We start from the raw sequence: 13,332 nt of genomic DNA, 5'->3' as shown, positions 1-13,332 counted from the left end.
ACTTAATCAGTAACTGCTGTTTAAAGTCACTCAGTTGATGGTAGTTCATTATGCAGCAATATGACATTGAACACACTCCTTGATTCTACTATAGCGATCTTATATGCAGAAAAATGAAATATGTTTGGTGGATACACAAAAGATCAATATTAGAGGTCTCCACAAAGTGCTGAGGGCTGCAAGTTGATGCTAAGAGAAGGTAGGGATTGAGGACTGTTATGGGTTAAAAAGAAAACCAGATTTTTAATTTTTAATTCTTTGAATGAACACTCTCATTCAAAAGGCTTTTAGAAGGTGGCTAGAGATATGTCTCAGGAGCAAAGAGTACTGACTACTCCTCCAGAGCACCCATATTCAATGCCCAGCACGCACATGGCAGGTCACGAGCATCTGTAAGACTCGACATCCCATCTGGCCTTCAAGAGCACTATGTACTGGCATGATGCGCAGACATACATGCAGACACACATACACATAAAACAATATTTTTTGTTTTTGAAAAGGCTTTTAGGTGATATAGCTGTACTGGTAACCCATCTGTCTGGCATGCACAAGGCCATGAGTTTAATCCCCAGCACAGCATAAATCAAGCACAGTGTCACACAAACAGTCAGAAGGTAGAAGTGGAGCCAGGAGAGTTAGAAGTTCAAGGTCATCCTCAGCTAAACAGTGATTCAAAGCTAGCCTAGGCTGAAAGAGACCCTCCAAATTAAAATACTTTTAACAGTCAGGTGATAATGAACTAGAACAGAAATAAACTGTTAACTAACCCTGTGGGTACACCTTTGACTGATCTAAGGCAGGAGAATAGGCAACCTTTTTCTGTTTACGGTTTCTAGAGTAGCTGGGAAGTTTCTTAACTTGAAAGTAGCAAAAACAGCTGGCATCTCTGAACATTCACCATGTGGGGGCTGCCTGCATCAAGCCTGTTTCTTAAATTATCTTTACCTTTGCATTTATCCTACAAGGTGGGACCAAACACTCTCCCACAGGATGCTCAAGAAAACTGAGATTTAAAGAGGCAAAGTGGCAGGCCAGTAGGGGGTAGGACGCAAAAGCCAGCTATCTAAGGTGTTTAAACACTGCCCTATTCATCAGGCTGCAAAAGACGGAAAATAGTAACAAGAAAGGGGAAGAAACCCTTTCCTATACTCCAAATGCCTGCAGGAAAAACCACAAACAACTTTTGATGTCCTTCCTAACACAACAGTAGAACAGACAAATGTATACTGTGTTCTTCCAGTTAATATGCTATAAGCTGTGGTGTGTGTGCGTGCGTGTGTGTGTGTGTGTGTGTGTGTGTGTGCGCGTGCGTGTGTGTGTGTGTGTGTGTCTTCCAAAGGTTCTGCACTCATCAACTGTATATTCCATTACTTGGACATACGATAACTTACCAAGTTCTTCCCCAGATAGCAGGTAATGTAAGATGATTTCTATTTAGAGCCATTGGGAATAAAGCTACATTCAGCTACTTTGCACATGTTTTGTCTGTACTTTGCGTTTCTGTATTAGGGGCCAGTGGAAAAGGCTCAGTGAGTAAGGACATTTGTTGCCAAACCTCTTGATGCAAGCTCAATCTCCAGGACTCATGAAAAGAATCAACTTCCAAAAGCTGTCCTCTGGCCTCCACACATGCATCTTAGCATACAGAACATGCACCTACACACAGACACACAGACACACACACACACACACACACACCCTAACATATCACACCAAAAAATTAATACTCGAGTCTCCTGCTTAAGACTGAATCCTCTAAGTGGCTGAATCCAAAAAGATACTCATATTGAAGGGACTGACACTTGATATCGTCCTTGGCTCTAATACAAAGTTACTTCTCTGAAGCTTTGAAGACAAGAGAAGGAAACTTGTTTATCTTGTGTATATGTCTATAGGTCAATTTCTTCATAAGTGACACAGGGACTATTCCCTTAGAGGGCTGGATTTTTACTGCCATCTAGAGTATAGGCCTTCTTCCAGATGCCATAAAATTCAAAGTTAATTATTGGTGAACCCTGTAGTGTTTGCTTTCTACAATGTCTCACCACCATGGCCTCAGCCCTTTTTATAGGTTCTTAAATCAATAGAGTCCGAAATAATGTCATCTACTGTGGGCAGACTCTAGCTTCTTCCCATGTTCTTCATTCTCATTAGTATCTACCATATTTCCCATTTTTCCCATGATGTTCAAAAAGTTGCCAGTCATAAGCACAAAAATATGTTATTTATTAAAGCCATAATTGAGGGGGAAAAATTCACTGCAATGCTGAATGACCCAGGAAAACCGGTTCTCATTCCATCTTGTACTGGTGTGTTTTCAAGTAAGGTGACAGGCCCAGCCATGAGAATGGAAAGGGATTTTAGGAAGCAGATCGTGAAGATAGCTGACATTTTCTAGACACTGTGTGTCATATACCAGGCTAAGGGATCCGCATGGATTATTTCCTGGCATTTTTGTGAGTATGATAAATAGTCAAGTTTTAAGTTTCCATTTCTCTCTGAGTCAAGTTGAACTTCAATTTATTAAGCTCCGGGCAAGCATTCTTTATTATTTTTATTTGAATTATGTTGTCATCCAGTAAATTGCAGCAAATCAACATCAGTAAAAATGTCTATGCCTGGAGAAAGGACATTTTGGCAGCATGGCCACACAATGGCAGGGCAAGCTACCCAAGACTTGCTCTGCAGAAGTCTTACTGAGTGTTCAGCAACCCCCTGGGGAGCAGAACAACAACTGTAAGCTTAGCCATTTGGTCCAGCACTAAATATCTAATGGGAAACCTTGATACCCAACAAATGAAGTAATCCTGGTTCCACTTCTGAGAACTCAAGCAGATCCCTCAGCATAGAGGTGCACTATGCAGGGGGGGGGGGGGGGACAGTGATAGGGAAAGGCCACCTGGTGTGAGTCTAGGGCTTTCCTGAGCCAATGAAAATCAAAAGAGGGTGGTGTAGAATAGAGCTTTTTTTCAGTAGGAACCTTATAATGCAAAGATGTAGAAAACAGAGAAAGTAGCTCTCAAGGGCTGAGAATGGACGGAACACAAAGTTCTAAAGAAGAGAGTTGGCAAAGGTGAATCTGAACAGGTCAGCCAGGGGTCAGCCAGGTCAGGATCTGGGGTCTGGTGAGGCCAGATTAAGATTCACCAAGTTTACTGTTCACTTATATCTGTTACTTGCTGACAATGGGAGGCCATGAGAGGTCTTGCCTGAAGTGACAGATACCAAGCATGAGGCTAAATGGCCTGTGGACACAATCAATATTGAGATTCGGAATTCAGGGTGCAATGCTTGTCTCCCAGTGTGTGCTGAACACACTTGGGCTCAGGAGCAAACAGCTAGCTAATCCTGAAGTTGAAATGTTCACAAAGCAGGTGAGATTGACTGGAGTCTTGAAGGACAAGAGTAACAATTGCCATGCCAAGTGTCAAATGACTTGCTTTCCTCTGCAGTCTCCTATTACCATACGCTGACATCTTAGGAATTTATCATGTGCATTAAGAAGCACTTGGGAATGCTTCGAAATTCATACCTCTACCTCTCCTTTGTAAGTAATTAATTTGTTATTGGTTTTTTTTCTTTTTGGATTTTTGGGTATTTTGTTCCTTTGTTTTTTGTTTTTTGAGAAAGGGTGTCTCTATGTAATCCTAGCTGTCTTGAAAATTCATTACGTAAGAACAGGCTAGCCTTGAACTCACATAAATCCTCCTGCTGGGATTATCCACACTGCACTTTTTCTTATCTTTGTAAGTGGTATGTGTTCATAGGATAATTCGAGCTACCTTTCCAATTCATGTGGCAGAAATCATCTCCTGATCCGAAAACTTTCTTCCTTAACTTCTGCATTGCCAAAAGAGTGTGAGTCTATTCAAGACTCTAAAATACCTTCTCCCAGAAGAGGTGAATCAAGATCAGTCTGAGTAGGTCACCGCTCTTTCCCTGTCATTTGTCAGGCATTTCGTTCTCACCTGAAATTATTTGTCCCTCAACTTTTCAGTCTTTGGGCTTAAACATCTTGATGGCTTAGTAGTCAGACTGCCTTGTTACTAGTAACCAAATAAGTTCTAAACTATGAATCTTACCAGACTTGAGGAAGAGGAGAGAGAGAGAGAGAGAGAGAGAGAGAGAGAGAGAGAGAGAGAGAGAGAGAGAGAGAGAGAGAGAGAGAGAATTCGTGTGAAAATCCCCCAACCCTGGAAACACTACACTGCTTTCCTTCTTTTCCTTGGTTGGCAGGAGAAGAGATTTGGTCTTCTGGCTTGCTGACCCTAAATACTGACCCTTCCTTCATCACCTTTTGGGTTTGGCCAGGCACTTGTTCACGGTGGTCCCGCTGCAGGGCCAGATTGCTTGGGAAAGTTATGCTTGTCAAAAAATCAATCCAATTCTCCTTGGCAACTGCAAAGGTAAGCTGTCACCAGCGCTGTCAACAGTCACAGCAGAAAGAGCTATTTATTCATTGCAGACCTTCATGAGTCACAGTCTGAAGATTCTGCAAACCTCCCCTGGCAAGTCAGACCCTGCCCCAGTCTCCCAGGAGAGTGCTTCCCACCCAGAGCCACTTCAACACAACAGACTCTTGGCGTGTGGCTGTCTAATCTTTGAGCTGCACAAGTGGTCATGTTATTAATGACTCTGAGTCACCGCTGAGGCCAGTCTTTGAGGAATGTGTGCAACGAGAAGGAGGGTGGTGCCTGCTGAATGCTGGACAAGAGGCAAGTCATCTCTGACTGTGGCTCTTCCTCATGGGATACTTTCCAAAAGGAACCTGTGTTTCATACAATGAGGCTTCATGTCTGTCCACCTCTTGGTGCCCATCTTTTGTTGTTGTTGTTGTTTGTTTGTTTTTTGTTTTTCAAGACAGGGTTTCTCTGTGTAGCCCTGGCTGTCCTGGAACTCACTTTGTAGACCAGGCTGGCCTCAAACTCAGAAATCTGCCTGCCTGTGCCTCCCGAGTGCTAGGATTAAAGGCATGCACCACCACGCCCAGTGACCCATCTTTTAATACTCACTTGTTTGCTCGTATCAGTCAGGGCTCAGAGAACTGCACCACATTCAGCTGGATCCTCCATGGGCTGAAGGTGAAAAAGGCGGAGAGCTCAGGTTGTTTGGCCTTTTTTTTTTTTTTTTTTTTTTTTTTTAATTTTAAGCATGAGTTTTAAATTTGACTTTCCATCTTCCTCGTACATCTCTCTGCAATATGTACTAAACAGGACTATCTCTTTGGCATAAGAAAATCCCAAAACTTCTATTAGTAGCTAATAGAAAGCTTCTCTCCCTACAGACCTTTGTCCATGTAGTCATAGTTCAGGTTTTACTTCTTCTGATATGTCTTCCACATATCAGATAATATAATGCTTCATTTATCCCACTTCCAACTTCCTTAATGCAACTATTTATCATACTGTTAGTTCTAGCTACCCTATGAGACTGCAGAGTCTACTAACACAGGGGCCATCTCAGGACACCAGAGTCAAAAACACTCTCTGGTATTTACTAGCTCTCACAGGTAATCTATGCTAAGTGAGGTAGGAGGAAGGGATTGCCATCTATAGCACTCTATGACTAAATTGATCTGAAAACAGACCCCTGGACCCCAAAAAAAGGAAGGACAGGACCCATCAGGAGGGTGGTTCAGATGTTTCTCCATCTGTAGCCCAACACCTTGAGAAAATAAAGCCTTATGCTTGTTTTCTAATAAAAGGGAATGGTGTCTTCCTACCTCATGTGGCCTCATGGAAGAACTCATACAAGCCCGAGTTGACATCTGTAAGTTCCTTGGGACAGACAACCTACCCAGCACTGGGAGAAATGTTGAAGAACATGGAGTCAGAGAAGAAGGAGCTCTTGGCAGACAAACACACTATTTGATGAATGTAGAATGCCAAAAGGTCAAGGTTTTGTCCCAGAATACCAGTAGTTGTCTGCAGATGGGTCATGTTTGTGAGGGACCCAGAAGTTCACCCTTAAAATTCCAATGCTGGTTAGAGAATCCCCAGAAAATGAGGAGGCACACTGGCTCACATGGACATACACAGAGGCAGAACACTGATCGAAATAAAATTAAAAAAAAAAAAAAAAAGAATGACTCAATGAGGAAGAAGCCTGGTGTGCAGGCATGAGGACCTGAGTCCAGATCCTGGAGACCACCATAAGAGCCAGGCAATGCTATGTGCACCTATAAGCCTAGCTCTAAAAGAGACAGAAATGGTTGGATCAAGGGAGATCCTTAGCCAGTTGTCTTAACCAAAATTCAGCATGCATTGAATTCTCAAGAGGCCCTATTTCAAGTGGAATAAGATAGAGAGTCACAAAGTAGGACACCTAATATCCTCCTCTGGCCTAAACACAGACACAGAGACAGACACAGACACACACACACACACACACACACACACACACACACACACACACTTCAGCAAATAGAGGAAAGGGGATGGTGGATAAAATAAGTTTCTGGTAACAGATCACAAGATTTTCCAGGACCCCACCAGGAAGGCCAGGATGAGAAAGAGATGATGGGATAGGAAGCTTAGGAGTCTAGCTTAAAAAAAAAAAAAAGCTGAGAGAAAGCCAAATGCAAAGCATAAGTGCCCTGGGAGGGTCTGCTTTTTGGCTACTGAACCACGGGTTAGTCATTTCATATTCCCTCATCTCAGGTTCTCCACCAGTGAGGCAGGAAAAGCCATCCCCTATATTATAGGACTGTTGCAAAGATTAAAGAATACTGTATGCTCACAGTTTTTGGCCCACACTAATTGTCATATATAAATATAAATATAAATATAAATATAAATATATATATCACTATCATCCAATCATGAATAGGGACCAAGAACCAATCAAGTCCCCTTATTATACAATGTAGAATTCCTACCAGAATGATCACTGTCAGTCTGGAACAGCCATGGCACCCCAAGTTTTATCTGGATGCCTGCCAAATGTCTGGACTGCCACCTGATTTTAAATCAGCCAGGAATCACTCACCCATTTCCTTCTTCTCCATCAATTCAGGTCACACAGATCTACCTCAGGTTATCTGTGCACTGCTACTATTTTGTCAGTCAGCACAGTTTTAGCTCTTCTTGGCTCTGACTGGACTGTGTGTCACAGTTCCCCGATATAGAAATGCAGGGAGCCTATGGATTTCGTGCATTTGTCTTCTGGCTCCCGTAAAATTGTGACTCTTGGATAGAAGCTCTCATGGTAGCTGAGTCCACCAAACTCCTAAAGGTCAGAGGCTGAGCCAGACAAAAGTGGTGCCCAGGAAAAGTGCATGGAACCCCTTGGCTGCACATTCCATGGCCACAGCAGCTCATCATTGAAATGGGCCTCAGGCTCTAACTTCAACACTAGAAATGAGAGTTTGCCTCAGCTAAAGGGCAAGGAAAATGGATCACACTGTAGAAAGTGAATCTGGAAAGCTAGCATTTGCCCTGACCTAAAAGAAAAGAAAAATTCAACCTCATATACAGGCTATCTAAAGATTCCAAAGGATAAACATATACCAAGACAGTCTCATACTATGATTGGCATCAAACAAATTTAATTTTTTAGATATGTGATAAAAAGAGAAGGGAACACACTTTCTTATTACCATATACTACACATCTGGTATAATCTAAACACAAACCCACAACCTTAATACTCCTGTTTTTAAAGTGAATTGAGATATTCCAATCAGGACTTAATCCAGGCTGTTGAGCCTGGATTTACACCTATCTATATCTCCAAGCTCAGTGTCTATGCAGTTTCATTTTCTAATTAAAAAAAAAAAAAAAGCAAATCTCAGGGAACAACTACTATGCACACAAACTATCACCCTTTGGTAGATACTGTGCCTTTCTCCTGTCCATTGAAGACTTGCTGAGATCCTGGCCAGCTACCAAACATCTGGGCTTTCTTCCTTTTAAGGCCCTGTCTGACATGTTCCATCTCCCTAGAGGCAGGAAGGTACAGCATACACATTAGATCTGGCTACCAAAACCAGGTAGTCTGTGTCCAAATCCCATACTTGTTAGCTCCACCATTACTAGCCGGATGTTCTCAGGCTAAATGTTTAGGTTATCTGTGTCTCCTGGCAGATTGTGAAAACTAACAGGTCATACAAGGGCAGACACACAACCAGGGCTCGACACATTTTAGCTGCCACAGCTAAGAGTCAGTTTTATAAAAGAATGGACAAAGGTTGCTTAGCCTCATTGTGCAGACTGAGGAAACTGTGACCGAGATCGGTTAATATCTTGCCTAAGAGTCTCCTCCTGGGAGACAAGGTCAGAAGGGCAGGATTAGTTAAGGATACAGGGTATCTTCAGCCTCCTCATCCAGCACTCACATGCCTCCTGCTTGCTGATCTATAAAGCAGAAAAAGCATGTAGGCTGCTAATTCAAGGCTTAATTTCCTCTTCCCAAGGTTCACCCTTATACAGGAACCACTAAGAGGTCATCCCAAACCTCCATTTATTTATAAACCTGCATGCAATGCTATCCTCAACACTTAAAAGCTGCTCAGGAACCCTCTGCTTAAAAGCATTTCAAATTCCATCAGAGAAACAAGTTCACGCTGACATCTTGCCTCCATATGCCTCTGAAAAACCTGTTCACTATCCCCTAATCCCTGCTGAGGAGTGCTCTTCTGTGGTCCTTTCTTCTAAGGTTTCCATCGTTGGGTGTGGGTGTTCTCTCAAAGCTCTTTGAAAACTTCTCCCGCCCAGAGCATGTCAAAATCAGAGAGGAAGGAGTGCTGCCAAGAGCTTCGACATTTACATAAACTCTTAATCAGCCCTCAGGTTCACCACAGTGGACACACTGCTGCCCTGGCAAAGGACCAGGACCTCAAATTATGCTGCTTCGCCTCTGAGATGCAAGGGGACCTTGGAAAATCACTCTCTTTGGCTGTTACTTGAGCTGCCGGAACAGGTTCCAGCTTCTCCCTGTTTAAGAGTCCTATCCTGGGCAGTATTTGTGTTTATTTGTTCATTTTGGTAAATTTGTGTTGGCTTCTTGTGAAAGAGAGGGTGCTGGAGACACATTTATGGATAAATAGATATGAACCATGACTTCATGGATGATCGAAGCCCAGTAATGAAAGATACAAAATGTAGTGTAGAGGGAATAGCAACTTTGTCTTCCAGTGGCATCTCCCTCGTGTTTGTTTCTCTTCAGTTTCTTGACAAATTTTCCACTTTTTCTAGTATTGTATCTTTCCTGTTGCTGGCATACATGATCTCAGTCAACCCGAACCCTATAAAGGATGTCTGTGACCATCCCCCACTCACACACGAGAAGAATGGGGCTCAAAGAATACAGATGATTTGCCCATGACCACATAAAGGCTTTGAGACTTGAACCCAGAGGTCGGGGTTCAAGATGCAAGTTGTTCAGCAACTCAGCTTTGCAAGTTTGCTGAAAGCAGAAGCCAAACTTTTTGTACTGCCGTTTTCATTAAAGACACTAGACATGTGTAGGGCTAGGACTGACTCCTGAAGTCTCTTCTGTCCTATGCCCCACTCCTCGCCCTTTCTGAATCATAGTATCCCTACTGTCTGCCAGGTATGGTTCCAGCACTTTACACTTCTGAAGTCTCTACCGCAAAGTATGAGGTAGCTGCTTTATTGTCCTCCTCTTCATTTAATAACAGGAATATTGAGTTATAAAGTTGATTAACCACTTAGCCAAGGAGACCCAGTACTAACTGGCCCAGAGATGCAACTAAACTGAGTAAGCTAAAATCCAGAGACTTTGAACATTACATCATTCATGTAGTCTTGATGTTTCACGAACCCTTTTTACATTTGTTTAGAAAGCATCCACTTGTTTATATATTCCCAAATCTAATGTCCTCTCCTTTACATTCTGCAGCCAGCTGTCCTGATTCTCCAGCCATTTGGTGAGAGTCAGTGTCTCTGCTATCCTGTGTTTCTGTCATCCTGTGCTCTACTACCCAACACTCTCACAGAAATCCTCAATTTCACCTGTTGGCTTCAGGCCATCTCCAGAAGTTGACAGTGGGGGGGCTCAAGTTGCCCAGGGTAGTGTCACATAGTGATACCTGAAACGTGACAGAGGTGCTGTCATTATGAAATATACATACATACATACATACATACATATATATATATATATATATATATATATATATATATGTGAATATCCATATTGAATTTCTTCCTCCATCTATCTCTCTGTCTCTCTATCCCTATCCACCCCACAGCACCCCCGTGTGTGTATGACACATACTTGACAAGGGCTCTGCCACCTAGGTAAATCCCAAGCCCTTCCCATTTTGTTTGCAATGTTGAAAGACGAAAGAAGAGGCACTGGATTTGAAGGAAGACTAAAGAAAACTAGAAGTTCTAATTTCTTTCCCCTCTGAATATATATTTTTGGGAAAAAAAAAATCTAAAGTTATCCTAGAGTGTTCAGGGCCTTCCTAGTCCGAGCCTTGGCTTTCTGTGCGTGTCATTGGCCTGCCTATTGAAGAGAGCTAAAAGCCTCAGCAGCATTCAGCAGCAGGCCCATGAGACTGGAAAACGGAGCACAACACGGAAGTTGGTATGTGCTGTGATTGTTCCTGAGCAGCAGGGACAGTGGCTGCTCTGGGCACTTCAGGAAGTATTTGCTCTAAGAGGCCCTTCCAGCTATTGTTGTGAAGGCCAAGCATGCTGGGCTGGCACCAGGACAGGTGCCTTCTCCAGGCCAACGTTCTGTCCATGGCATTTTGGGGTACAAGGGACAGTAAGACTAAGGCGCAGGTGGTGGGAAGAGAGTGAGGAATATCGGAACCAGGATACAGCCGCAGGCTTGATCTTCTGTTAGCTTCGGCTCTTAATTCCAGGAGTCCCTGCCTCTAGGTTTATTTCTGTGTCTTCCTGCCATGGGTTGCGGTGATTGATGAGAAGCCAGATGCTCCTGGCAATTGCCTGGCTGGGCCAGCAGGATTTATCCAGTAGCATAAGGAGCGGGGGTTTAGTAGTCCCAGGTCTTGGACGTGAATGCTGCCCTTGCTTCTATGTGTGCCCTTGAGCTTCCTCTTCCTCGTCCATAAAGAAGGCCGATAACCAGCTTGAGTGACTATGAGGGAGAGATAAGCTGAGATTGATGAACCTGTCCAGAACACAATGGCAGAGGGAAAATGTTAGCTTCCTCCCTTCTCCTGAGCAGCTGGACCCGGGAGGAGCAGGCGTGGGGAGCTACTTGGGTAGTACATATCACATTTCCCTGGGTTCCTCCCTGTTGAGCCTGCTCCAGCCTGAATTCTCCTGACAGCTGCCCTGCTTCACTGCTCGGCCTTGCCCACCACTCCTAATTGAACAAAGGAGAGCCTCTGCTTTCCTCTCGGGAGAAATAATTACGAAGCAGAATGATGCAATCTGTGACTCTCAATGGCACAGGCCACAGAGCCAGGCCAGGCTGGGATCCTAAAATCATGCCAGGAATGCAAGCCAGGACCCTTCTATCCCATGAATCCAAGCAACCTCTCCACCAGGCTGCAGCTCAGGCTCCTCAGTCATGCGGATCTAGGTCACTAGTTCTGACACTGAGGTGCAAAACTAGCCGGAAGCAGGGACTGAGTTCTTAAGAATGGCTTCTAACAAAATGACTTAGTTGAGGAGTAGGTGTTTGTGGAGAGATAAATAGCATTCTTTAAGAGTTTATGGGGGGCGCACTGTCAGAGGTGAAAGGGAGAGTGGAAGGGGAAGGACTCTGCGAGGGGGACTAGGAGGGAGGGCAGCATTTGGGGTGTAAATAAATAAAATAAACAATGAAAAAGACTATTGTGTGAACATGTGTGTGTGTGTGTGTGTGTGTGTGTGTGTGTGTGTGTACACTCATTTGTGTAAAGACACACAAGCATGGAGGCCAGAAGGGAGCATGAATGTCTTCCTCTATCATTTTCTTTATATTTCTCTAAGGCAGGGTCTCTCCCTGAACTTGGTTTTTTAATTTTCAAAGATAGGGTATGTTGGCACTTCCTCTAAGCTCCGTCCACCCCTCAGTTACCTGACAGCAGCCAGGTGTGCCTGACTCACAATCAAAGAGGCTGCTTGCCCCCTCCTTACTCTCTTGCTCTCTTCTCCTCTTGCTCTTGCCCATTACCCTCTTCCCCATTCCCTCTCCCCCTTTTCTCTCCATGTGCTCATGGTCTCTCTCTCTCTCTCTCTCTCTCTCTCTCTCTCTCTCTCTCTCTCTCTCTCTCTCTCTCTCCCTCCCTCCCTCCCTTTCTCTATCTCTCCTCCCTCAACTCCCCTTCCCATTCCCTAAATAAAGTCTATTCAATACTATACCTTCATGTTTGGCTAGTACCCTGGGGGGAAGGTATGCCTCAGCATGGGCCCACAGAGCCCTTCCCCTACACCATACTGAGCCTCCTTTCTTTTTATCTTTTTATAAAACACAACAGAGAAGAAGATAGGAAGTCCCCCAAACCTCCCTATCTCTGCTTCCCTTCTGATCTGGGGTTACAGGCATGCTCAGAACACACAGCTTATACTGCAGCTACTGGAATCCAAATTCCTGTCTTCATGATTGTACAGCAAGTGCCATTAAGCACTGACCCATCATTTCAGCTTTTGCCAAGCATCTTTTTAAAATCTTCAAGTTAGCTCGTTTAAAGTGTCACAAGCACATTTTGAAGTGAGTCTTGCTCACATATCCATTTTACAAAAAACAAACAAACAAACAAAACAAACAAAAACCTGAGTCTCAAGGCTCAGTCATTGGATAGCAACCACAAAATTAATGAGCTGCCCATCACATTGAAACCGATTTATAGTCTAGTATTTTCAATTTTTCCCATAGCACAACTAGCTCTTAAATCAAATGAAACTTGGAGTGTCTTTTCTTTCTACGAGACATCATAAAAAATAGAATTTCCCACAACAAATCCACCTTCAAGAACTACACTGAGTTTGAAGAGACAAGCTGAGGTGAGAGTAAGTCCCTAAATTCAGAACATGGACCCTCTCAGGCCCTCAGAGTCCCTCATTTGCAAGGAGACAAGCAAATGCATTTGACTTTAGAGGAGGTCCCTTCCAGCCCTGGCATTCCAGGAGCCTAGGGAACAGCGATATTCGTGGAGCGTGTCCTTGGCACTAGATGCTGGACTGCATTTTTCTATAACCACGGCCAGCACTGGCCGAGCACTGGCTGTTTGCCAGGCCCTGCTCTAAGTGCTGTGCTCCTTGCGTTTGTCTCACTTAACACCCAGAACAGCACTAGGAGAAAAGCAGTATTATTTTCTTCTGCTCGGGCTCTGAAGCACAGATTGAAGGGTCAGAATGCATTCAGAGTCACCATATTAGTGAAAGATGTGTTTGGGGGCTTGAA

Source organism: Mus musculus, chromosome 2 (genome assembly GCF_000001635.26).
Source record: "Mus musculus strain C57BL/6J chromosome 2, GRCm38.p6 C57BL/6J".
NCBI classification, from domain to species: domain Eukaryota; kingdom Metazoa; phylum Chordata; class Mammalia; order Rodentia; family Muridae; genus Mus; species Mus musculus.
This window is presented reverse-complemented; position numbering follows the sequence as displayed.